Raw genomic sequence first — 27,477 nt, forward strand, 5'->3', positions numbered from 1 at the left:
TGGCAAAGAGAAATGAGAAAAAGAAAAGAAGGAAAAGTGAACAGTACCGGATGGGAGATAACAATAAAGACTGAAAAGCAAAGGGGGGGGGGGCGGAGAAGGAAAAGAAAGATAGCTAAAAGCATAACTACAAGTCATCTACTAGACATCGTATGTCACATCCTGCTATGTGATTACTTATGTTACTTTATTTAATCCTCACAACTCTTTGAGAAATTCATTTTATGCCCTATTCTATTCCTTGCCTCCTGACCATTTTTCTTGAAAGATGACCTTCAGAAATTATATCTGAAGTTATTTTTGCCACTGACTCAGCTCCATTTCATTATTTCTAAATGAAATTACTGCATTTATAGTAGTATATCTAACATTCGATTTTTTAAATCTGAAAATATCTTTATTTCACCTTAATGTTTATTTATTTATTTTTGTCTTTTTAGGGCCACACCTGAGGCATGTGGAAGTTCCCAGGCCAGGGGTCCAATCAGAGCTGTAGCTACTGGCCTACACCACAGCAACACGGGATCTGAGCTACATCTGCAACCTACACCACAGCCCACAGCAATGCTGGATCCTTAACCCAGGAGTGAGGCCAGGGATCCAACCCACAAACTCATGGATACTAGTCAGGTTCCTTACCTCTGAGCCATGACAGGAACGCCTCACCTCAACATTTAGAAGACATATTTGTTGGGTATTAAATTCTCAGTTGAAATTCTTCCCCACCCATCTGTTTTCTATGTTTGGAGTCCAAAGAGAGAACATTTAAATACCACCAAGTATTGAGTTTTACAGTTTTAATTGAAATTAAAGATTTTTTAATTTAAGATTTAAGATTGAGATAAACTCTGGTAAGCCCAGCTCTCAAAGTCCAGCACTGCTACAGTCCGGGACTCTCACTTTTATTTTATCAGTATTTTAGTTTTGAGTTAGGAAGGTATTAGACTTGGGTTTCATCTTTCCTATTTTGTCTTAGCTGAGACTCTGATGCCAACATCTGTGGAAATGGGCAAGAATGCATGGATTTCTTTTCTTTTCAGTTCAGGCTTTCACTATCTTACAACACTGGGAAAGGGAGTTGGAAGAGAACAGCTCTGCTGAGAGAATTACTGTTAATTCCATCTTTCAAACTTTAATCTATTTCACCAAATGTATCAGCAACAATGCCTTTCTGTTCGTTTCTCATTGTTACTGAGTAAAGTCTCTGGTGTGACAGACCTCCAACTGTCAGCAACCAGACTTGTCATCTCATCTCTCTGGGAATCAGCTTATCAGTGTTCTTTGTCCATTAGATATGCTTGATTTTTACAGTTCCTGCATTTTTCTTTGTGTTACTGAAAAGCTAATGATCTTATAATTATTTAATATTCTAACTGGAAATAGAATTCTTATTTATGGGCTTCTTGAGGAAAGAACATGACTAGGGTGGGACTTGGATCCAGGACCTGGAATGGCCAATGTATGGGGAATTTCCACAGAAACTCTCTGAAATCTGAAAGGCTGTATATTTAATCTGATAATATGTGAGATGACTGAGGACTTTTACTTCTAACTATTCTGGTGAAGCCTAGATATTCAGGAATAACATTCTGCCATCTTTGGTAGGTAGATTTAAGTTGTCATTTTTCTATGACTTATAATTACATAATCTTATCACACATTTACCAGTCTGACATTTGTCAGTGACAAATTATTGAATAAACAGAAGCTAGTGATGTTATAAGAAATACATTTTCAACGAGTAACAGGAATCATGATATTCCCAAGGGAACCTAAGTGACCAGGTAGATGTTTTAGGAAGTAATAAAACACACTTTGCAGAAGTTATTTTAAAAATAAGAAAAAAATAAAAACTTTCTCTAAATTTTAATAAAGAAAATTGTATCTTTTAGGTCCATAAAATACAAATCTAACAAATGGCTCCATTTGCATGATGAATGACTATTCACATTTAGCTTTTTTTATTACTCTTTGCAAGGCGGAAAATAGCTCTTTTGCATGCTTCTGCAGAAATTGTTTTTCATTTTTCTATGGTTGTTTAGGGTTCGTATTCTCAGTATGAAAAGATGACAGCTATTGTAAGTTCCGTAAGTGATAATTAGTCCTCGATGACAGTTTATTATGTTGCCACAGCTTATTAAAACTCTTCATTTTCATACAATTATCAAATTCACTATTGGAAGGCCACTTTCAAAATGAAATTTGTATGCCATTGCTAATCCCTTGAAAAATGTAACATTAAAAATTTTAGTAGGTAGGATCAATGGGAGAATAAAAGGACACACAGCACAAATATATACACACAGTATTATTTTTCCTATTTCTTTGTTAAACTTAGTTTTCTTGGTTACTGCAAAGTTTACAGAAAGTAAAGTTTCATCTTCTGCATATGAAAAATATGTGAAAATAACCTCCTCCTTTTATTTTCGTATGTGTGTGTATGTGTGTACCCAACTTTGTGATACTATTAGTATATGCTATGAAATTTTAACATTGCTTTATAATTCTCAGAATGCCATGATAGTTTTATATATTAGAAAACTGAGAATTTTTGAAACCATTTTCTGTTGTGCAATATTAGTAATTTTCAAAACAGTCAATTTTTTAAAAGTAAAATTTTATTATTTAATTAAAAGATTTGCAAAAGGATTAAGAGGAAAACCAGTAGGCTCCCTATAAGGAAACTGAAATCGTTTCCAATGCTTCCTCCTTATGAAAATGATTTGCATACTTGATTTCCTACATGTTTACCAAGCTTATATAATGCTTATTTTTGTCAAATACTGTTATAAATATTTTACCAGTACAGATACGCTTAATCCTCATAACTGTTGTATGAGATGTAATTATTACTCTAACTTCATGCATGAATAGCTGAAGCAAAGAGAGGTTATTTACTTTGTCACACAGCTCATAAATGACAAAGTTAGGATATAAAACCAGGAAATTAAAATCTGAGTATTCACTATAATTAGTAAAACTGGAACAGTCCACTGAAATTCTATTGCTGCTTGACTTATCTAAACCTCTGTAGTATTCTTTTAGATGAGTTCCTGACACCTTTGTTTAAAACAATAAAAACACGAGTATTTGACTTGTTACTTTGAAATTTTCAGTGACTGCTCATGGCTCATGAGATAAAGTTGTAACAATTTTGCTTGCTGTTTTTAGCCTTTTTTTTCCCCTTCTAGTTTTATTGAGATATAGTTGACATAAGCATTGTATATGTTTTAGGGTTACACATAATAGTTTGTCTTACATACATCATGAAACAACTGTCACAATTAAGTTTAGAGACCATCCATCATCTCATATAGACGAAAATTTAAAGAAATAAAGAAAACATATTTTTCCCCGTGGAGAGACCTCAGGCTTTACTTAACTTCCATATATAACATAAAGCAGTGCTAATTACACCGCTGTCATGTTGTAAATTATATCCTAGAACTTATTTATCTTATAACTGGGAATGTGTATCTTTTGGTCACCTTCATCCAGTGACACCTACCCTGCTCCTCACCTCTGGTTATTACAAATCTGATCTCTTTTTCTAGGAGTTTATTTATTTGTTTTGAAGTATAATTGACCTACAGTGTTTGTTCCTGATACACAACATGGTGTTTTGACATTCCTATACATTTCAAACTGATCACCATGATAAAACTAGTTACCATCTGTTACCATACAGAAATATCACAGTTATTATTTTAGGCATGCTGCACATTTCATCCCCTTATTTATTTTGCAACTCAGTTTTGTTCCTCTAAATCTCCCTCCCATATTTATTTCTTCCCCTCCCCCTCTTCTCCTCTGGCAACCACCTGTTTGCTCTCTGTATCTAAATACTCTGGTTTAGTTTGTTCATTTGTTTTATTTCTTAGATACCACTGCCACATATAAGTGAAACCATATAGTATTTATCTTTCCCTTAATTCACTTAGCAGAATACCCTATAGGTCCAGCCATGTTGAAAATGGTAATATTTCATTCTTAATTAGATTAATATTCTATGGTCCGTGTGTATGTGCATATCACATTTTAAAATCAATTCATCTATTGATGGGTAATGAAGTTGCTTCCATTATCTACTGTAAATAATGCTGCAATAGACACAGGGGTACATCTATCTTTTCTAGTTAGTATTTTCATTTTCTTTGGGTCAATACCCAGGTGTGGAATTGCTATATCATACAGTAGTTCCTTTTTTAAGTTTCTGAGGAATCTCCATACCATTTTGCATAGTGGCAGCGCCAATTTACATTCCCACCAACAATGCATGAAGGTTCTCTTTTATCCACATCACCAACACTTGCTATTTGCTGTCTTTTTAATAATAGCCCTTCTGAGCAGTGTGAGGTGATAACTCACTGTGTTTTTTTCAAATTAAATTTTATTGGAGTGTAGTTGACTGACAATGTTGTGTTAGTTTCAGGTGTACAACAAAATGAATCAGTTATACATATACATATATCCATTACCCTTCAAATTATTTTCCCATATATGTTTTTACACAGTATTGAGTAGATTTCTCTGTGCTATACAGTATGTCCTTGTTACTTATCTGCTTTATATATGGTAGTGTATATATATGATAATCCCAACTTCCTAATTTATCCCTCCCCTCCACATTTCCCCTTTGCTAATCATAAGTTTTATTTAGAAATCTTTGAGTCTGTTTGTTTTGTAAATAAGTTTTGTTTTTATTTTGTTGTTGTTGTTTTTTTGTTTTGTTTTTTTTGTTTTAGGGCTGCACCTGCAGTGTATGCAAGTTCCCAGGCAAGGGGTCAAATCAGAGCTGTAGCTGCCAGCCTACACCACACCCACAGCAATGCCAGATCCGAGCCATGTCTGTGACCTACACCACAGCTCACAGCAATGCTGGATCTTTAACCCACTGAGTGAGGCCAGGGATTGAACCTGCATCCTCTTGGGCACTAGTCAGGCTTGTTCCCACTAAGCCACGATGGGAACTTCTATTTCATTTTTATTAGATTTGTTAGTGATCTCATGAAATATGTTTTTATTCTTCTGATTTCACTTAGTATGATAATTTCATCGTGGTTTTAACTTGCATTTCCCTGATGATTAGTGATGTTGAGAATTTATTCATGTGCTTGCTGGTTATCTGTCTTCTTTGGAAGAATGTCTATTCGGGTCCTCTGCCCAGTTTTTAATTGAATTCTTTATTTTTTTATGTCGAGATTTATTAGTACTTTATATTTATGCATACTTTGGATATTAATCCCTTATTGGATATATAATTTGCAAATATATTCTCCCATTCAGCAGGCATCCTTCTCATTTTATTGGCAGCATCCTCCTCTGTGTGAAAGTTTTTAGTTTGATATAATTCCATTTGTTTATTTTTGCTTTGGTTTGCCTTGCCTAAGGAAACACAATAAAAAATACTAAGACTGAAGTCAAAGAGCATATCACATATGCTTTCTTCAAGGAGCTTTATGGTTTGGGTTCTTACATTTAAATCTTTAATCCATTTTGAATTTATATTTGTGCCTGGTGTGGGAGAAGAGTCCATTATGATTCCTTGGCATGTAGCTGTCCAGCTGTTCTAACATGACTTATTGAAGAGTCTGTCTTTTCCCAACTGTGTGTTCTTGCCTCTTTTATCATAAATTAATTGCCCATGTAAGTGTGGATTCATTTCTGGCCTCTCTATTCTGATCCATTGATCTATGTGTCTGTTCTTGTGCCAGTACCACACTGTTTTGAAGGTTGTAGTTTTGTAACATAGTTTGATAGGCTGTCAACAATTATGCTTACTGTTTATACTCTTTCTTGATTTGACACTTGACAAGCTATTCAGCTTAACTGTTGTAACTTTTCCTGCCCTCTCAAGAGTTCCATAGTTAATAATACTTAGGCATGTAATTATGAGAATATGTCTTTCTTGTGTTTGTACTTAGTTTCCTATATCAGGAACAGCTGAACTCTGTTGATACAACTGAGGTCATTCTTTAAAACTCAGGAGAACCACTGCCTTATATGTAAGGCCTTCTTTTGAGCTCCTTAAATTTTTATCTCCTCATTCCTATACACTAGCCTTGTGCCTTGAAGATATCATTCAAGTAATCATAAAACTTTACTATTTTCATATAGGAATGATTTTAATCCTCCTTAAATATGAGATCCTTGAGATTGGAAGTATGCCTTTGGTATCTGCATATACTTGGACTAGATGCTTTGTAAGTATGGACCCTTCCTCAGGTTCTTCCTTCCTATAATACATGCAATAATAATAAAACTAATATACAGGGTTGAAAATTCCAGATGGATGAATATCAAAATTGGCTGAAGTTGATGGTTCAGCAGGTCATAATATAAGCCAGGGATTCTGCTGATATGTGCATGTGGGGTATGTGTGTACACACAACTCTGCCTCATGTTTTTTAGTTATTATGTACCAGATGGCTGACAAATCTCAGATATAACATCCACATTTGGAAAAGAAATCAGGGAAATATAGCAGTAGCAGTGTAGGAAAGCTCACCAATATTTATAAAATTATATCACTGGGCCACAGTGAGTATTAACTTTCCCAGCTTCTAGAGGGAATACGAAAATGTGACTGGAATGGGATTTGCTCAGCCAAACCTCAATGAAAAAACTATAACTTTACTTGGATCTTCAAAATCTCTGTGTAGTGTCTCAAGATTTTCATGAGTTTTTTGTTTTTTGTTTTTTTTTGTTTTTTTTTTTTTTTAGTATAAACAAAATGCAGTTTCATTGGGAAGTTATTTCATGCATAGCAATCTCACAGGGGGAGAATACACTGTCGCTTTTTCAAGGAGCACATTTGTTTTTCTTTATTGGTCCATTTTTCAGGACCAGGAGAGTCGGGGATAGCTATACGTGTATTTGTTTGTGAAAAAGCTGGATGCATAGCAAGAGAGAGGGTTATTTTTTTTTCTTGTATTCTTTATACAGCTAGCACAATAACTTCTACGAGGTTAACTTCAGTATTTTCAATAGTTTGGGAGAACATGGCCCACAATACACTTCATGATATTTTTCCTTGAAATGAACTATCCTCCTACAAGACTTCCTCTATGTCAATGGAATAGTAGTATTTGGGACTTTAACTTTCTTCAGCTTAGGAGGTCTTTTAAGAGAAAATCAACACAGGCATTACTTTCAACTGACAAAAACACAGTGGGTAGAGAAAATTACCCCAAGTAATTAGCTAAGTAAATCTTATTCTGCCATGGTATTGGTGGAGAATAAATTGTAAGGGGTTTCCAGTATGACTGTTTATATTTCTCAATAAAAATAATGACAGCTAAGATTTAATGATCATCCTGATTTTACTAGTCACTATGTTTCTCTTTCTTAATGTGGCACTTTGTTTCTCAAAACCTTCCCAACAACTTCATGAGGTGGGAAGGTATTTTATATTGATTTTTATAGATGTGGAAACTAAGACAATAAGAAATTACTTCCTCCAAGGCACATGATGTTAAGCAGTACAGCTAACCTGCAAGTTCATATTTTATTCCATGGCATGAGTTCCTTGAGACAGCTCCAACAAATTACCATACATTTAGTAGCTTAAAACAAAAGAAAGTATTCTCTCACTGCTATGGAGGATAGGAGTCTGAGATCACAGTGTCTATAGGGGAGCACTTCCTCCAGAAGCTCAAGAAAAGGATCTGTTCCTTGCATCTTTCAGCTTCTGGTGGCTACAGGCATTCCTCAGCTTGTGGCAGTATAATTCCAATCTTTACCTTCATCGTCTATGAAGACATGAAGACACTGCATCAACTACAGGTGTCTGCATGAAAATCCTCACTGTCTCTCTCTTATAAGGACATATGTGATTGCCTGTTACTCCAGTATAGGTTTACTTCTCAAGAGTCTTAATCACACTTTTTTCCCATAGAAGCTAATGCTTACTCTTTTGCCATACTGGGTGACATTCACGGTTTAGGGAATAAATATATCTTTGGGAGGCCAGATTTTTAGTCTACCATACACGTAGTGAAGAATCCTTAAAACCTGCTTTGAAAGTTCAGAATGACTCTGTGAAATTTGGTTCATATGTGTTCAAAAAGAAAATATGTTCCTTGGAGGGAAAAGAGTGATGGAAATCTAACATACATACATAGAACCAAAGAAAAAAAGTACTACAAGAAACCCACTAGGAAATGACTTCAGTCTATTCAGAGAACTTGTAAGAAAGGATGGGGAAGATGTTGTATCACTCTTACATCCTTAGAGTCAGGCTTGGGCATTCATCATGCCTGTGAATCAGTTTGAAAACAGGAGTATGAAGAGTCTGGATGTCTGTAGGAAGGAAGGAGGGACCTTCGAGCTGGGATATTTGGAGTGTCCCCTCCACAAGTTAGCCAAGAACTTGACCCTAGAGGTGAACTTACTGCCTCAGTCTCTTCAAGAAAATGCAGATATGATACTGGTATCTCAAAGGAAGAAATGAAATGCTGGTGAGTTCTTATGTGTTTCCATCATTTTTGAAGAATAGCTCATCTCTGTTTTTGCAAGGCCTCTGAATTATAGGGTGCTATCTTTCATTTAAATGTTGTCATTTTTTCCACGTGATATAGCCATACTCTAAGAAAGCTACATGGTAAGATTATTACATTTATCTTCCTGAGTTTCTTTATTACTGAGGCAATAAGATGCCTATTGCCCATTTTTTTCTTTTCTTCTTTAAACAGTCATTTTAAATCTAAATGAAAACCTTTACCTAGTGTGAAGTGGAGATTAATCAAGATCCACCCAATTTGAGACCATCTTCTGGATCTGGATAAGCATATCTTTTGGACAGGTGGTCACAGATGTATCCAGATGATCACCTGATGGGAGTATGTGTTGCAAAGTTTTATAATTAAAATGAACACTTTAACTCACTTCTTTCATAACTAATTCTTCTTCATCATCATGGCCTATGCCTTAATTTGTATTTCTGCTTCATCAACTTGTTAATTTTTTACCAACATTTCATTTCTTTCTATCCATATCTGTCTATATTATTATCTGTCATCCATCCTTTTTGTTAAAATATATTAGACCTAGAATTCTATGAAAAATTCTTCAGTCAAATATTTCACTTGCATAATTTTGGTAGAAGTGATTCAAAATGAGTGATTAAAATAAATGTTCTGAATATGCTATGAATTTTTAAAAGTTGGATTAAACATAGGACTTTTTAACAGGACAATGATAATTTACTCATAATAATCAAGCTTTTTCAACTATATTTCTAAGGCAATTCATTGGCTATACTGAATAGAAGGATATCTATATCTATCTGTATCTACAGCTATAACTACCTTATCTAGACATATATAGATATAGATATGGCCATATATTATTTCCCTTAATAATAATGTTAATGAATGAGGTTTTTTTTTTGCATCATAGCCAGGTTGAAATCATTATTTAAATTAATTATGACAGCCATATCAATTAGACATAAGAGATTTCTAAAGCTAATTAGAGTCTGAGAGTTTTTAATTTGACGTCTGTCTCTGTGTAATATGTGCTTTATGCATTAAATTAATGAAATTAAGCCCGCATCATTATAAATTTCCACTTTCATAGTTCCATAAGTTTCATAATTACATGCCATATTTGCATGATAATTGAATGAAACTAAATAATTATGTTCACGTTAGCATTGCTAAGGTCTTAAGAACACATCCCTTATTTTTCACTCTGTCTTTTCAGACAGGACCTAGAAGAACACAACTTGTTGCTTACCAAACCATCTTGTCATTTCCAAATTAAGGACACTTTAATAGGAACCACAAGGAAGATAAGGTACATCAGAAACATACTGAAGTTTGAGCAAGGCAATAATTCAAGGTCAAAATAATTTTGAAATCTGATTAATGCATAGTGATTACTCCTCAGCTTAAAAGAACCACATTCACTTGAGATGATTATCTGCTGTTAGACTCAATACATATATGATAGAAATTTTATTTTAAAATAAAAAGTTGATTATCTTTGCTGCACACATTCACACATACACACACTGTACCACCATACAATGTTGGGGAATTAATTGTTAACATATTCTATGTAAATACATATTTAAAATGAAGAAAAGAATTAATTTGCATGTAAATAGGTCTAAAACATGATATATGAGAGGGCTGCAACCCTGCCTTTAAGATTTGCTTTTGACATTTGTGTTTTAACAGGCAATTAAAATTTAATTTGTTCTATGATGAAAAGCAAATCCTTTTATCCTATTTCAGCAGTCTGAAGAGGTACAGACTCTATTACAAAATGAGACTGTGGCTAAAGGTTTCTTGTGCCCTCCTGACCTGTAGTGTGAAATTGATGATAATCCAATCAGAGGATTGACATAAAAATAAGTCTGCACATAAACAATTATGATAGGAAAGACAACGTCCAAGAGAAAAGAACCATTGGTCATGCTCTACATAAAGTGTTTAGAGGAAAGCTTCTTTTGTATTTTTTGCAATAGGTACAGCATCATGATGGCATACCATTAGTTTTTTGCAGTATCTATGTGGAGATTCTTCCAGGATAAAATTAATGTAGAAAACCAGGTGGGATGTCTCTGGGTTAGGGAGAGAAACAAAGTAAAAAGTAGTAAAGAAAGAGAGGGGAAGAGACTTTGTCATAGCTGAGTTGATAAAAAATGCACCTACATGACATCTGGCCAGCTAGAAATCTACAAGGTCTATATAATTCTATATTGGTTTCCTTCAGACTTGTTTTTATTTTGTATTAAAGTGATACGAATAATCAATCAAGAAAAAGTCATCTATCTATCCAAAATAGGTTTCCCACACAGTTGGCTTCATGTTTTCTCAAAGGACAGGGATTTGACTCAGGCTTTAGGAATCAGGGCTAAACATAAACTAGGATAAACATTTTTAACAATGGAAGGGCCTTATTCTGGAATGGCTCTTCCTAAATATATGAAGACATTTTTCATTGCACATTGACTGTGACACTCCACTCTCATTTAAATTATGAAGCAGCCCTGTCTGCCCCTGTCCCCAAATTTCCTATACTCAACACAACTTGTGTGTATCTCTCTGATTATTCACTTGAGGAGGAAATACAACTTATTTATATATATATTTACATTTGTTTGGAGGAAAATATTTACTTTGATCTTGGAGTTTACTAAGAGTTACTATTTCAGGACATCAACTTTTTACATAGCAAATACTGCTGTCCTGTTTTAGTCCTCAATACAAGCCAGCTGTATCAGTCACACTTTCTAGCTGGTGCACTGATAATATTTCTGTGTTTAGAGGCACACACTCAGCTACTTTATTCTGCTTTAGTATAATTATGCTCACTTACTTCCATATTTAAAAAGTTATAATAAATTTTTTGTTCATTTATCTTTTATATTGGAGCTAGGGCATTCCATGTTTTCTTTGCTTACTAGCATGATAGGATATGCTATCCATAAATATTTCAGGAAATCAGGGCAGACAGCATTAGCTAAATAAAATCTATGTGAAATAGGGGGAGAAGTCAGAAAGGGCCAGTAATCTGTGTACAGGGTGAGTATGACAGGTGTGAGGGAGAGCATCCTAAAATAGAATATTTGAAACCAAAGGTATCTCGAAGTTGGATCCCAGTGGAGACACCAGCTTAGTCAAACGGGATGGTTTTTAACATCCAGTACTTTGGGGTTTATGAAAAATAAGAAAGATTCAATATTAAAGGGCTTGCAAAAAAGTTAGTGGAGCAGAGAGCCACCTGAATTCAAGATTTTAACATATTCCTCAAGGAAATTTCACCCAAGAAACTGGAGATGTCTCAGTAGCACTTATTCTTGCCTGTGAGCTGTTGAAAACTATAATATGCAAATGTACGACAGCAATAAAATTCTTTTTATTCAATACAATATGAGTTAAATGTCTTCAAATTTTAATAAAAATGTCCATTCTTCTAATATAGGTATCAATTTATGGAGCCACGGAGCTTTAATAATATTGGGTACATGAGAAATGTGTAAAATGTGCCACATTTTGATTGGCATATGGATATATAATTGTGATATGATGAAGAAAGTAAAATATTTGCTCCTAAACTGATCTGATAATTTATCAAGAACCAGGTTTTGATATGGACAAGTCCCACATTATGCTGAGGATTAATAGCATAGAAGAAATTTAATAGTTGCCAACAAGATCAAATTGTTACTTGCCTGGTTATATTTTCTTTGAAACCACTGAGAACATTCTGAGGGACTTCTGCTTTCTTTCCTTCTAGGTACTCAATCTGGAAACAGACGTTGTTACACTCATTTATCAGAATTTAAGATGTTTTCTGGGTCTTGTATATTATGATTAGGTGGATTAGCTTGGGTCTTCTGAGAAACAATTTCCAAGATGAGAAGCGATAAGCTAAAAAAAGCAGAGAGAGCCTTTATATGGGAATTGTTTTTTTTTTAAATTATAGTTGATTTACAGTATTGTGTCAATTTCTGCTGTACAGTAGTGACCCAATCATACACACACATATTTATGCATATTTCTTAAATATATAATATAAATATATTTACATATTTCTTTTTCTCATATTATCTTCCATCATGGTCTATCCCAAGAGACCATGATGGATACAATTCCCTGTGCTATATAATTGGAACTCATGGATGAAGTTCTGATCTTTGTGGAAGAGAAGGGAGAGGAAGGAGATGGTGCAGAACTGCAGGGCAATTCTGTCAAAGTTTTGGCTACAATATTGGGAGTCTGCAGATAGAAGGTGGCCTATGGAGGAGTCCCATGTGTTGCTGCAATGATCTTGCCCCAGGGGTCATGGTCACACTGAGTCACTGGCTGATTTTAGAGCAAATGCAGTAGTGGACCCAGAGGGAGAGCCACTGGGACTGTCAGTTATGCTCCCTGTAATGGGCAGGATGAGCAGCATATTCTCATGGTCAGGAAAAGGTGCTTCCAGAATGACGAGCTGTTTGTGACTGTCATCTTTCACTTCCTGCTACATACTGGAATCCACTCCAGGAGTCCATCTCAAACAGGTAGGCACATCAGATCACTTCTGCTCTGTGCTGCTGGCCCCTGGTCACAGAGAAGCTTATAAATACATTCTCAGCCTAAGGCTTGTAGACTCACAGAAAACTTTGCTTTTAGGAGTAAGGGAAGGGGTAAGTAAGAAACAGGCCCTTCACTTCATTATAAGAAATAAAATAAACCTTCTCCCTATGACTGCCCATGACACTCAAAGCAAATTCAATTTGTGGAAGGCATCTTTCTGACGTCTGTTTTGAGAGCAAACATTTTGTTGCTCTAAGTCTTCAGATTATTGTTGATATTTTCATTTTTAGTTCCTGTGCAATGAGTGCAAATGTGTCCTATGCCATTCTTTCCTAAAGTATTTTAAGGGCTGTGTGCTGTGCAACGTTTGTTTTCAATAGGAGCTACAGGCTGCATATACACTTGCCTTGTGTGCAGTTAACATCCAGGGGCACTCAAGGTTAATTAGAAATGGTAATAAGTTTAATCATGATGAACTCATTTGGTGTTGATGCGGATGTCACCTGTAATTCCATAAAAATTCCATTGTAATTTAGCATTAATTAATGTCCACTTATCAACGAGTGTTAGAGCAAATTAGTACAGAAGTGACAAGTTATGTGCTTAAGAAATGCTTAACAGAGGGGAAAAAAGCATTTACTAGGTCATCTCAAAATATAACAGACTGAGACATCTTTATGACTTAAAATATGAGATTAAAATCAGGTAAAGTGGTAATAATTAGGCAAGACTTTTGATAAGAATTTGTCTGAGGAGGTTACAACAAACATTAGGAATATGGATTTGCTTGGATTACCATTTTTTAACATAAATGACAGAGAAGAGATGGAGCTGTTCTTATCATACCCTATAATAAGAGAAGCTGTTGAATTTTCAATAATCATCATCATGAAGCAATGGTCTTATTCATGTAAAATAAAAGTACTTTTCTCCGTATGTAAAAATGCTATTAGCCATATTTGAAGGCATTATACTCAGATATCATTTTTCCATTTCTGTAAATGACAACCATTAAATGCAATCGTAGCTACATGACAAGACTATTTTTATTACATCAAAAGGAAGAAAGGGATTAAAATGAATTTATTCAAAGGTGTGATTTGTCACTTTTTTCCTCTTATCAAGGCACATACAGTACAGCTTTAAACCCAAACACTGAGATCTGACCTCATATTTGAATAAGTTAATGTGATCTGGTGTTCTTTGGGAAGTACTGAAACCTCTCTTTTGTAACCAGAAATCCCAGGAGAAATTCTGGCTTTTAGGTGGTCAGCTCCAAGGTTCCATTTCTTTTCATCATTTTTCCTTTTATCATTTGGCAGTTCTTGACAGCTCAGAGGGTCTTCTGGTTTCCGTCATGCAGTATAGTGTGAAGAAGAATTTATAGAGTTTCTTTCTGATTACCTAGATCTTTTAAAGGCATATTACAGCTATTTCTTTATTTCTCAGAGAGAGGGAGACTAATCACTGTAAATGCAAAATTAAAATGCATACTTGAGAGAAAAAGGTAGCGTTTTCAGCTTTGATTAAAGTATATCTTGAATTTCAGTTATAAATTTAATTCCATTCATTTATATTTGTTCTTAAACATTTTAACTGATGTTTTTAATTCAGGAAAAAAAGCATACTTATTAAAGATTTGGTAGCAATCTTCTGTATTTGTTCATCAAACAAGTTTTAGTTTTATGGGCTTATCTACTTTGGCTTTGAAGATGTATGTTTCCCACAAATACTCAATGATGATGGTATATATGCTCAGGGAAAATAAAAGAGATATTGATAACAGTAAAATAATTAACACTATGGCTTTAAACACAGCCGATAAGACTGGTGACCATCATTCCTTTAGCAATAGGGACAGAAAGCAACGAAATGGATGTTTTGACAGAAAAACGAGGTATATATGAACTGAGAGATCCTCAAAGTAAGAGAATAGATAATTCAACCCCCAACCTGAATTCACGGTCCCCAAAATGGTGCCTGTCACACATGAGATGCTCAGTAAGTGTATATTTGTATTTTGAATGGAAAGTGAAAGTGGGTTCACCACCCAATGAAAACATAGCATTTCACAATGAAATTGATCTGAACTGTAGTATCTTCCAACCTCCATTAATTTCCCTATGAAAACATCAATTATCACTTTTGCTCATATGCCGAGTGATTAGCATTGTTTCCAGCATTTCTGAATGCTTAGATGAATAAATTAATCTCACGAACAACATGATGGACTATTTTTAAAAATTAAGGTACTATATATTGTAAATTGTGCAAACTTTAAGTGTACGCTTACTGAATATTTACCTATGTTTACAAATTCGTGTAACCACCCAGAACAAGAAACAGAGTATTTCCACTCAGACAGGTGTTGTCTTATCTCCACTCAGTCAATGAGCCCCTAAAATGTTACCACTGTCACTAGAGGGCAATTTTTAACGCAGATTAGTCTGAGTTCAAATAAATGAAACTGTGCATCTATCTCTTTTCTTTTAATATTATGTTCAAGATTATCCATGCTGTCATATATAACAGTAATCCATTATTTTTCATTGCCGTGGAGATTTTATATTACAAATCCACTACATTTGATTTATCTATTCCATAGATATTCAAAAGTTTTTGATCATATATGGCATTGTTAGAATAGTTTTGTACATGTACAAAAATTGATCATAAGTATTAATTTCTGTAGGATGTATATCCAAGGGTAAAATTATTGTATCAGGGTTTTATATTTATGTATACACACATGCACACACATAACAATTTTCCAAATTAATTTGTGTACTACCAATTTCCACTTCTAAAACTCATGTATAAAAATATTAGTTTTTCCATATACTCACCAACACTTGGTATGGACAGTCTTTTCAATTTTATTCATTGTGTAAGGAGTGGGTGATATTTCATTATAGATTTTTTTGTTTTGTTTGATTTTTCAGAGTAGTTTTTTTTTTTTTTTTGAAACTCAAGTTTGATTTTTATTGTTAAACTCTTTTCCTCATGTCTAAAATGGATATATTTAAACTTACGTCATATTTACTTATTTTTGATATAATGATTTTTTTCATTATAGCTGGTTTACAGTGTTCTGTTAATTTTCTACTGTACAGCATGGTGACCCAGTTACACATATATGTATAGATTCTTTTTTCTCACATTATCATGCTCCATCACAAGCGACTAGACATAGCTCCCATTATAGATTTTATTTGCATGAAAAGAAATATATTTTCCAAAGCAGTGGGGGTCCTGGCTAATCTTGAACACTTTCAGTGATTAGAACTCAATTACTGCTTTGTATCTTTTAATTAAAAACAAATAACAAAAAGAAAACACTTTATAACAAAGTCTTCCAAATGTACTTTACCTAATACCACCAGTATATTTCTTTTTGGAGTATACCCAAAATGCTCCTAATAGAAACCATGTCTAAGAGCTGCTCAAACAAAATTTCAGATCCCTTATCTTTTTCAATGTGATTTGAATCTTCCTCTTTTCTGTTCCTTGTCACTTTGTATGTGTTTAATGAGTAGTTTGACATTCTGTATTATAGTTAATTCTCCTCTTGTTTACCTAGTTCCTCCACCAAATGGTGAGTATCACACAGGTAAAGATTATATGCTCTTCTATGTTGCATATTTTGTTTGCATATTCGGCATGATAAAGGCTCCAAAAGTTTTTGCACAGTGAATGACCATCAGGTTCACTGACTCTCCATTTTTCCTTGGAAAAGTTCTCTGCCTACATGTCAAGAAGATGAAGAAGCAGCAGCTGTAAACAGAAGATGGTTGGATAGATAGAGGATGGATAGATGGATAGATAGAATGAATATGAGAGAGAGATCTTAATATATCTAATAATCTTATTAAATTCCTCCTATATCCTTATACTAAATCTCCCATCTCACCTTGATTGATAGGTAACCTCTAATTTATCATACAAAGTAGGATACTATTGAGAGTGAAATGGAGTATAGGGACAGGAAATATAATCTATATCATATTAAAAAGGGTACAAATCTTAAGTAATTTTGGAGTAAGGAAATTTGAATGGGTTTCCTTGGTAAGCTATAAATATTTCTTTGATACTACATGATCCCGTACATCCTTACAGAACCATATCTCATAACTGGAAAGACTTAAGAGCAGCTTTGTTGCATAAATCACAAGAGGACACAGAGGTGAAAAATCACATAACTCCAGAACTTGTCAAATATAAATTATTAAGGGTTAGCTGAATATACCATTCTGATGATACCACTGGATTCAGCTGCATACCCTATCTGAAGTTTTATGATATTCAAATGCATGGGTTTTCCTACCTAAAGATGTTACCTAAGAACAGACCGAGGAAGAACTTTGTAAGGCCTAGAAAATATTGAAATACAAGGGAACACATTTTATGAACTTTCTCTTAGACTTAATGATTGAAAATTAGATATGCCAAGCTTTTTGGAACAATCTAAATGAATCCAGGAACATTAGAATCTAAAGTCTACGTTTATATAGTTTATATATGCTAAAAAAGAAAAAAAAAGGCATTTAAACAAAGGGGTGTAGGGAGTTCCTTTAGCAAAGAAGGAAACAAGGTCATTGTAATACAAATTGCTTCTCACTGCACAGTCAGAGCTGGTGCTGAGAAGGCTTTTGAGAGGGCAGGTAAGAGCTGGAACCCTGGGAGCCTTTAACATGGGAAAAAGAACCTTGACTCCAAAAGAAATATCCCTGAGACTCAACAAAGGAGCCTTAAAGTCTCTCCAGATGTCATTCCCCATAGTGAGTGTTAGGGGGCCTCAATTTTATTATGAGATCACTAGCTACCCAGACAATTTACAATTTCATCCAGGACTCCCCCGTATTTGCTGTTCTTTCCTTATGACCTCTCTGAAACCCAAACCTGTTTTACAACTCATCAAAAGCCTCATAATACATTAGTTTTCTGTGTGTGTTTCCTCAATAGACTGAGCCCTCAAGGGGGAATGACTGGGCAATCATCTTATTTCTGAGCACATAACACAGTGGGTAAAATAGTATAAGGGCTGAACACATCTTTGCTGAATAAGCGTAAAAAATAAATGAATGACATTTTCCAGTCTGGGTATTTGTGTTTATCATCAAAAAACTTAAAAGACCAGATCATTTCCACATATAATGCTGATTTTAACATTTGGTGTGCTGATATTCTCTAAGTAATTTTTAAAATATACTTTCAAAGACCAAAAGTACTTGCTTTGATAAAAAAAAACCATGACCCTGAAAGCCATCTGTTTCCATTTTACATTCACTGTATTAACATTTAAAACCCTGGTAGTTACACTTGAGCATCAGAGAGCCTCTTTTAAAGGAAGTATTTATGATTGAATGGGAACTGCTAGGAGGCAGAGGTTCCAAATAACTCCATAGCATTACTGCACTTTAAAAAACTGTCATTAATTTTGAACAATGGGTTGTTTTTTTATACATATGACACCCTATCCTCAAACGCAGAGAATTATAAATACCATTTCTATAATGATTCACAGATTATAGAACAGTTTTATAATGCACTATTTCACTGATTTTCAAATATTTTTTAGGAGAAAAAAATGATATCAAATTTTGTTGTTGCTCTGGAGTCTATTCTGTGCGTTCAACAATAAAGCAGAGTCAAAATGGAGTTGCTCTGAGTAGAAAAAGGCAAGATCTGGGGGCCCCAATCACTTGGTCTTGCTCTGACTGTCACCAGTGAATTCTCAGATGCTTCTAGTCAGTAAACCCCAGGGCTCTGTGGGTACGAGGTAGAGTACCATTGACCATGTACAAGCCTTCAAGAGTCTATCTTACTGAATATCACACTAAGTCAGATGTTAAACACATTGCTTAAGTTCACAGGGCCTACATATGGTGGTGATGGGATAAATCCATATATTGAGACATTAACTCTTATATGCTTCCTAGTTCATCAAAGTTGGATATGAAGATTTTAAAGGCAGTCTATTGACCCTTCCATGAAAAAGCTGAATCCTCTTTACGGTCCATCTATAGAATCACTTTTTCCTTTTCCTTCCATGTTTACAACTCTAGAGAGATGAATACTTTTTATTAAGTTTTCTTCTCCTCATTTCTATTCCAAAGGAGTTATTCCTGAAGGGAGGCATTTGCCTATTTCTCTTTAGCGTGTCTATCTCTAAGGCCAACTTACAACTATCAGCACCTGCAACTTCTTTTCTGATGAGCTATGGGGTCCCGCTTTACTACATGTACAGCCGAACAGAAATGCTGGAGTATTATCACTCCCCAGGCATAGCCTGTGACCAACAGCTAGCAAGTTTCCTTGCAAGTAACTCCTCTGACCCTTAAATTAGAAAACCGAAGGAAGAATCTGCACTCTTTACCAAAGTACTATAATAGAATTAAGCTCTGGTTACCTAGAGTGGTAACTGGCTTCATAACATAGCTGGTTTTAGTTTCCTCCATTTTTGGACATATTTTCCTACACTCTTACCAGAGTTTCTTAGAATTGTTTCTTAATATACTATTTACATTCAGGTCTTTTTTCATAGGGTCTTTTTCCTATGGAATCCAAACTAAAACAGAAGTTAAAGTGTTTCATAATGATTTTGTAAGCCTTGTGTGTTCTTGCACACCAGGGGAAAACAGCCAGCACTGATGATTCTGGGATGTTTGAAGGAGAAATCCTTATTACCCGGGTCCAGAATGTACCCTGGGAAATGGCTCTGTGTTTATATCCTGAGAGAGCAGTATGTGGTTAGCAAAAGTGGCCATACACATAGCCCAAATGTATCAGGGCACAAAGTCCTCGTCATTGAACCTAAAATGGGGAAATCAAATTGCTTGGAAAACAGGTGCAAATGTTTTGTTTTGGTTTTTTTTTTTCCCCAGAACCCTGAACAGCAACAAGAGCAGGGGTCTTAACTCACTGCCAGGGACTAGGACTCAATTTCCAAAACATGTTACTCACATGGGACAGCCTAGACCAATGTGACTTGTAGCTGCTTTTGTCCAGTTAACAGTGTGCGGGTGGGGGAAGGGCTGTAGGAAATCCACCTCATGGAAAAGTGTCTATCTGGGAAGATGCTAATCTTGCTAATCTAGCACGTGCAGGTGCCAGGGAATCGTTTACTCTAAGCTTTCGCTTTTTTACACTAGACTTGTCAAAGACAGTTACGCACGCTCATGTTCATCACATCATCACACCAACAGAGGTCGTGAGAGTTGATCCATCTGAAGACACTGGAAGAGAGCTCATGGATCTCTCTGTGTGCACATTGGAAATGGGGAAGGATAATGGACATTAGGAACTTCTCAGCATTGTCAGTGCTCTGTGAACTGAGACTAGACAATCTTTCATATGTTCAGAGAACATGATCTGGCTCCCATCAAAGTCCTTCCTTGAACTCTTCTGGCTCCAGAGTCTAGTGAAACTGAACCATTTACTGCTAACAAACTTCTCTTTTATGTCCATGATAATTTGCATCTACTATAATGTCTTTCATATCAAAAGTATGTATATTTATTCAATTTATTTATTCAAAAATTTTAAAGGCAGCCAACTTCTACTTGAAATCATTTTCAACTAAATTTATCAAATATTTATTAAGCACTTACTATGTCTCAGTCACTGATGTTTTCATGATGGACATGGCAATAAAAGCAGATAAGGCCCCTCCATTTAGAGAGTTCATATTCTAGTGGTATAAACATTAACAGATCAGAACTAATAAAATTAGTCTAGACAAAAATTAAAAGGACATGAAATCACAAAAATTAAAAGGACATGAAATCACCAGTATTCAAGACATATAAAATTTAGGTCTTATTATTATCCTATTGATAAATACATTCTGTAGAAATTATATTGGTGCAAATTAATATATTAAAGGTTAATTAAGTATCAAATGACTTATGAGGATATGTAAATCATGGCCTAGCTCCTGTCAAAGAACTGGATCATCTGCCACGATTCCCTTAAGCTCTACACTCCAGATAATCTGAACCAACTCCATCTCCTAGAACAATTTTTCTTTTATTCTTTTCTACCTTGTAACTGCTATTCTCTGTTTAAATTCAGTTGAGGACCCTTCAATTGTTGGCCTCCTGGCAAATTGCTCTTCTACCTGTGAGACCTCAAACAAACATTACATATTTGATTATGTATCAATTACATCAAATTCCATACAATTCCATCTCTTCTGCCTTCCAAGCACTTTCCACATCCCTAACTCTAACCCCACTACTCATTCCATATCTCACCACAGCACATAAAACACCCATCTGCAGTTATGTACAAGTTTTTGTTCATTATTGGGTTGTGAGTTTTTTAGACTAGGGCTTCTTAAACTTTAATGTGCATGCTGAATTACAGATTCTACTTCAATGGATCTAAAGTGGGGTTTGTGATTCTGAATTTCTAGCATGCTCATCAGATGTTGCTATCTGATGCTACAGATCCCTAGACTACACTCTGAGTACTGAAGCTTTAAAGGTTACTTGTTTCTGTTTGGATCTTAACTGCCTGGCATGGAATTTGGCACTTCATAGGTACATCAGTGTTTATGTTTAAGTGGTTTGATCCACATGCTGTTATACTTTGATATAACTCCAATACAAAATCACAAAACTCCTTGGACTTCTTTATTTTCTCTGCAAGACTTCCTTGAATATTGTATGTACATGGGGTTTTCTATAATTGGAAATACATAAAATGTGGTGAAATTGTAGCTGAGCTGTGCAAGGTGACTGGTCAGAGATGTAAATTAAATGGTAAAGTGTTTCTGACATATTTAACTTTTGAAGCACAGTAATATATTAAAGAAACACACTTACATATCCAATACCGTAATTAAATTTTAACTCATAAAAAATAATCAACTCCCTACAGGAACAGAACATTTTCAGTTAAAAAGCTACTTATCATTTCTATAGCCATACAATGTTGAGTGTGCTGTTTGATCTTTTAACAATTTCATTTTAAAATATTCACAAAAGAGTGGTAATTAAATTACATGGGTACCATGGTAACCACTGCATTAACTATGCTTAGACCCTGTGCTTTAGCATTTTGGTAGGGAAAAGGGTATTCTTATTCTGCGACAATTACAAACTGCAGGTGTTTAGGTCAACCTCCACTAACCTGCCAGTCTAAGGTAAGCATATCTGACTAAAATTGGATCTGGAATGGCAGGGCTCGCTCATTGCTATAGAGAAAACCTACAGCAGAGCAGACAATGCACTGGACTGAGAGTCAAGAGTCTGAGTTCTAGTCCAGGCTCTGCCACTGACTAGCTATGTGTTCTTTGGTCAATGCCTTAATTTCTCTGAGCTGCAAACTCCTCGGGTATAAAGCGAGAAGGGTGAAGATGGGAATAGATATTTTAGAACTCAACCTAGTCCTTTCCAATTCCATGGAATCTTATGACTTAATTAGCACTACTGATTCTCACACATCTTAATACAGACTTTCTGTACTAGCTTCCAAGGGCTGCCTCACAAAGTACCATAAACTGGACAGTTTGAAACAGCCATCATTTATTTTTTTCACATTTTGGAGATAAGTCCAAAATCAAGATGTTGGAAAGGCTTTGATTCCTCTGAAACCTCTAGGGGATGGTGCATCCTTGTCTTTCTAACTTCTGGTAGCCTGAGGCATTCTTTGGCTTGTGGCGATATAACTTAAGTCTTTGCCTGTCTTCACATGACTGTCTTCCCTTAGTGGTTCTGTCTTCTCCTCTTCTTATAAGAACACTACTTATATTGGATTAAGGGTCATCCTACTCCAGTATGAGCTCATCTTACTAATTACATTTGCAAACCTCTATATCCAAATGAGGGCATTTCGAGGTACCGTGGTTAGGCTTTCCACATATCTTTTGGGGAAACACAATTTTTTTTTGGTCTTTCTGTCTTTTTAGGGCTGCACCTGGGGCATATGGAGGTTCCCAGGCTAGGGGTCAAATCAGGGCTGTAACCACCAGCCTACACCACAGCCACAGCAATGTGGGATCCAAGCCATGTCTGCAACCTACACCACAGCGCACGGCAATGCTGGATCCTTAACCCACTGAGTGAAGCCAGGGGTCGAACCCGTGTCCTCGTGGATGCAAGTTGGGTTCGTTAACCGCTGAGCCATGACGGGAACTCTGAGGGGAAACACAATTCAACCATAATAATTTCCTTTTGTTAAATCAAAATTATATTGTGTTTCTTCCAGGTTATAATCTGGTTATAAATGCAAACAACACAATGTAGTACTCTGTGTGCTTTCTCAGTCTCTAATGCTTTGTACTGAAGGAGGAGGATATAGTCAATGACTATCCTACAATCTGTGACTCTCGCGATGTAATTTTAAGAAAGGATACTTAGGACACGAGAAAGCAGAACTCTTCTGCGTTTTGGGAGTATGCAGCAGATCTTTGTGATATCTCAAGCCACCAGGTCTCAACACAGCTAAATCCATGCATTGTGGCCCATTCTCCACATCATGCATCTACCATAGGATCTCACTGCTTCTTTTTCTTACAGTTGTATAAAGTTGCTCATCTATACCCAAAAGAAAGCCAAAAGTAAGGAAGTTAACATCTCCCAAGAACGAGGGATGTAAGTCAACGGATAAAGGTCTCTATGTCTATCTTCTGATAGGATAACCAGAGCTAACGAGCTCAAAAATTCACCTTTTTCTGTTTTTGTTTCTTTTTCTCCTCCCTATTTCCTATCTCCCTCTTCTATCTCTATTCCTGGTATCACCTCTAAAATAAATCCTCTACATCCAAGTATCCCTCTGCATATCTCAGGGTCTGCTTTGGAGCAATCAAAGTTAAGGCAGAGGGCCAAGTAGGTGGAAAAAAATAGCATGTGAAAAGATCCTTAGTTATGAAAGACATTGAGGGAGCTTTGAAGTCGGGCATGACTGCAGCAAAGACAACATAGAGAGAGAGGAGTATGGAGAGATGAGGTGGGATAATGAAGGTTCATATCTCCTGCACTGGAAACTCTTCAATCTCTTCATTTGATAGAGAACCATAAACATTTCTAGGCAAATGGGAGCATGATATAATCTGTGGCTTAGAAGTCACTCTGAGGAGACATGGGAGGCAGGAAGACCAGCTCTGATACCCCTGAAAGAGTTTAGTTACAAAAAAAAATCCAAACAAAAGCAATGGCAGCAGAGCCAGGACCTGGATGTCAAAGAAAGGTGATACGAGTATTTCAGATTAGACAGACTGTATTGATTGCATAGTTGTAAAAGACAGGCAAAGAGACATAGAAGTGATTCTAGGTTTTGTTTGAATAATGATGTGGTTATATAAGGTTAAGCAAGTGAGGAAATGTTTGATGGAGTAGCATGGCTGTTCAATTAGAGACTGTTTAGTTCAGTGTTTCTTAAATTGTAGTATGTATATGAACCACCTGAGGATCTTGTTAAAATGTGAATTCTGATTCAGCATTTGTTGACCAGGGCCTGTCCCTCAAATGACCGCCCAGAAAGAGAGATGCTACAGGTACTCAGCACACTCTGAGTAGAGGAGGTACAAATTAAAGATCCTATCTGTGAGATTCAAACCCAGTCCTAGCTTAGGCATTTGCTCATCCCTCTTAATTTTCCTTCTAGCTCTTACCTGATGTGTCTCTCACAAAAACAGCTTCTGATTTTTTTGCAGGTCCTTCCTCACTCACATCTTTCCAGCAGTCCACATCTCATATTTTTGCTGCCAATATTCCAATCACCTTTCTTCTGGGAACCTTATCCTGTTCCCATCTACCTCTGATGATTGAGTCCCATTAACTATTGCCCTCCCCTTTTCAGTTAGCCATTTGGATTCTTTATATCCATTCTCCAATTTTGTGTCTTGCCACTCCTCATGAACTTTCTGTTAATTCCTCAGACTCTTATACTCTTTCGGAATTGGTGCATTAACACATATTCTTTTCTATTGACTTTCTCACTATTTTACATTCTGGTTTTTGCCTCATCTTCCCATACTTTTCCTTGTTCATAGAGAAAAACTTACAATGTCCACCACTTCTCCCATTTAAGAGTAATGAAAACATGTTTAAATTGATAGAAAATTTCTATCGTGTCTAATTTTATCAAATTAGGAAACTCTGGGGTCATAAAATTCTATACTCATAATGTTATCAAGAATTGGAGTCAACCACAGGAAGCCCAACAAATCCAACAATTAATGCAAGGTAGCAGACTCTCACATCTATCTCTTCTCTCTTCTGCTATAGTCATTAAACAGGGACATATGCAATAAAATTCACTGCTCCTGAAGGGTGAAAAAAATGTGCTTTTCCTAGTCCCATGTTACTATAATCCCTATCTTCAGATTCCTTTGCTTCCATTATAATAACATGGTGGTGTCCTCCTCAATATTTAGTGCAGCGGCGCTCAATGGGAGCAGTATCCTCGATCCTGGAATGTTTGAAAATGTGTGTGGGATGGGCTGGATGCTGCACTGACTAGCACAAGGGGATGCACTGACATTTAGAGGGGAAATTCAGGCATGTCAAACATTCTTCAGTGTTTGTAGGAGTCCTATCCATTATATCATTTATTCCCTGTCGAGAAATACAGCTAGGATATGACTACTTTATTTGTAAATCTGTAGTATATGACTTTAAAGGGGAAAATGTACTGTTATCAATACATGGTCTACATAGGGGAATAAGGTAAAATAAACATAATTTTTCTAATTTTCAAAAATTGAAAATAAGATTCCAAGCAGAGAGACTGGAACTGCTTGACCACAACTGCCACATGGCAGTGCCATTTTACTTAGAAATAGAAAATTCCAGCCATACTTTTGAGGATATATCTTGAACTGTGCAAACTAAGGATTGTGAGAATTGTTATCACATCTCTTACATCTTTTCCATTTACTTTTTAAATAGTCTGTATTAATAGCAAGGATACCTTCCATATCTGATTGATAAAACCTCTTTTACTTTAGATATTTCATGTACAATGTTAAATACTTCATAGGGAAGGCAGAGGATTAAAAGGACTTGCTGAAAGACTGAAATGGCTAGAGCTGTCTGATATGTAGATGTCTTAATTGTTGACATTGTAGATCTTTAGATGTCAAGAGTTCTTGAGAAAGTTCATATTTGAGCAGTAATTCCCAAAAAACAGCTATCAAAACCCTTCCCTTCTGGCTCTACTGCTCAAAGCTTTATAGGTTGAAATTATTATTTTTAAAAATTTTTTATTAGAAGGAGTTCCCATTGTGGCTCAGTGGTAATGAACCCAACTAGTACCCATGAAGATGTGGGTTCGATCCCTGGCCTTGCTCAGCAGGTTGAAGGTTCCAGCATTGCTGTGAACTGGGGTGTAGGTCACAGATGCAGCTAGGATCCTGCATTGCTGTGGCTGTGGCATAGGCTGGCAACTGCAGCTCTGATTCACCCCCTAGCCTGAGAACTTGCATATGCTGTGAGTATAGCCCTAAAAAGACAACAAACAAACAAAAAAACTATTATAGTTGATTTACAGTGTTGTATTAATTATAGGTGTAAAGTGAATCCCTTTTACATATACATATCTCCATCCCTTTTTTTCCTGTATAGATTATTACAGAACATTGAGTAGACCTCCTTGTGTTATACCGTAGATCCTTTATTTATTTTTTATGACTTCTTTTTTATATTTTACTTATTTATTTTTTTGGGGGGGGGATCAAGTTATTCTTACATGTATACATTTTCCCCCCACCCTTTGTTCTATTTCAATATGAGTATCTAGACATAGTTCTTAATGCTACTCAGCAGGATCTCCTTGTAAATCTATTCTAAGTTGTATCTGATAACCCCAAGTTCCCGATCCGTTGCACTCCCTCCCTCTCCCGTCGGGCAGCCACAAGTCTATTCTCCAAGTCCATGATTTTCTTTTCTGTGGAAATGTTCATTTGTGCTGGATATTAGATTCCAGTTATAAGCAATATCATATGGTATTTATCATTGTCTTTATGACTCATTTCACTCAGTATGAGAGTCTCTAGTTCCATCCATTTTGCTGCAAATGACATTATATCATTCTTTTTTTATGGCTGAGTAGTATTCCATTGTGTATATATACCACATCTTCCTAATCCAATCATCTGTTGATGGATATCTGGGTTGTTTCCATGTCCTGGCTATTGTGAATAGTGCTGCAATGAACATGTGGGTGCATATGTCTCTTTTAAGTAGAGTTTTGTCCGGATATATGCCCAAGAGTGGGATTGCAGGGTCATATGGAAGTTCTATGTATACAGTAGATCCTTTCTGGTTATCTATTGAAAAATACTGTGGTTTACAGATGGAGCTTGAATTAGGAGGAGACTGAAGATAGTATATAAAACTTCTACTCTGAGATTAGGATGGAGATATATTTCCATTGATAAAGTGTTCAAACATGTTTTTAAAAATCATAATTCTGTTAAGTCAAATGGTTTCTTTCT

The 27,477-nt window shown here is 35.7% G+C and overlaps 1 protein-coding gene across 1 annotated transcript in view; it reads right to left on the reverse strand.

Moving 5' to 3' along the window:
- CDH8 (cadherin 8) overlaps positions 1-27,477 on the reverse strand; it is a 1,221,794-nt gene that overhangs the window by 1,069,080 nt on the left and 125,237 nt on the right. Inside the window, exon 3 of the mRNA XM_084959944.1 lies at positions 12,185-12,383. The gene's annotated coding sequence lies outside the window, so the exon portion shown is untranslated. The remainder of the gene's footprint in view (positions 1-12,184; positions 12,384-27,477) is intronic.

The sequence above is a fragment of the Sus scrofa genome, chromosome 6 (assembly GCF_054392235.1).
Source record: "Sus scrofa isolate SSC_HxYL_T2T_F1_AM1 chromosome 6, Sscrofa_HxYL_maternal_Yorkshire_Landrace_v2.0, whole genome shotgun sequence".
NCBI classification, from domain to species: Eukaryota; Metazoa; Chordata; class Mammalia; order Artiodactyla; family Suidae; genus Sus; species Sus scrofa.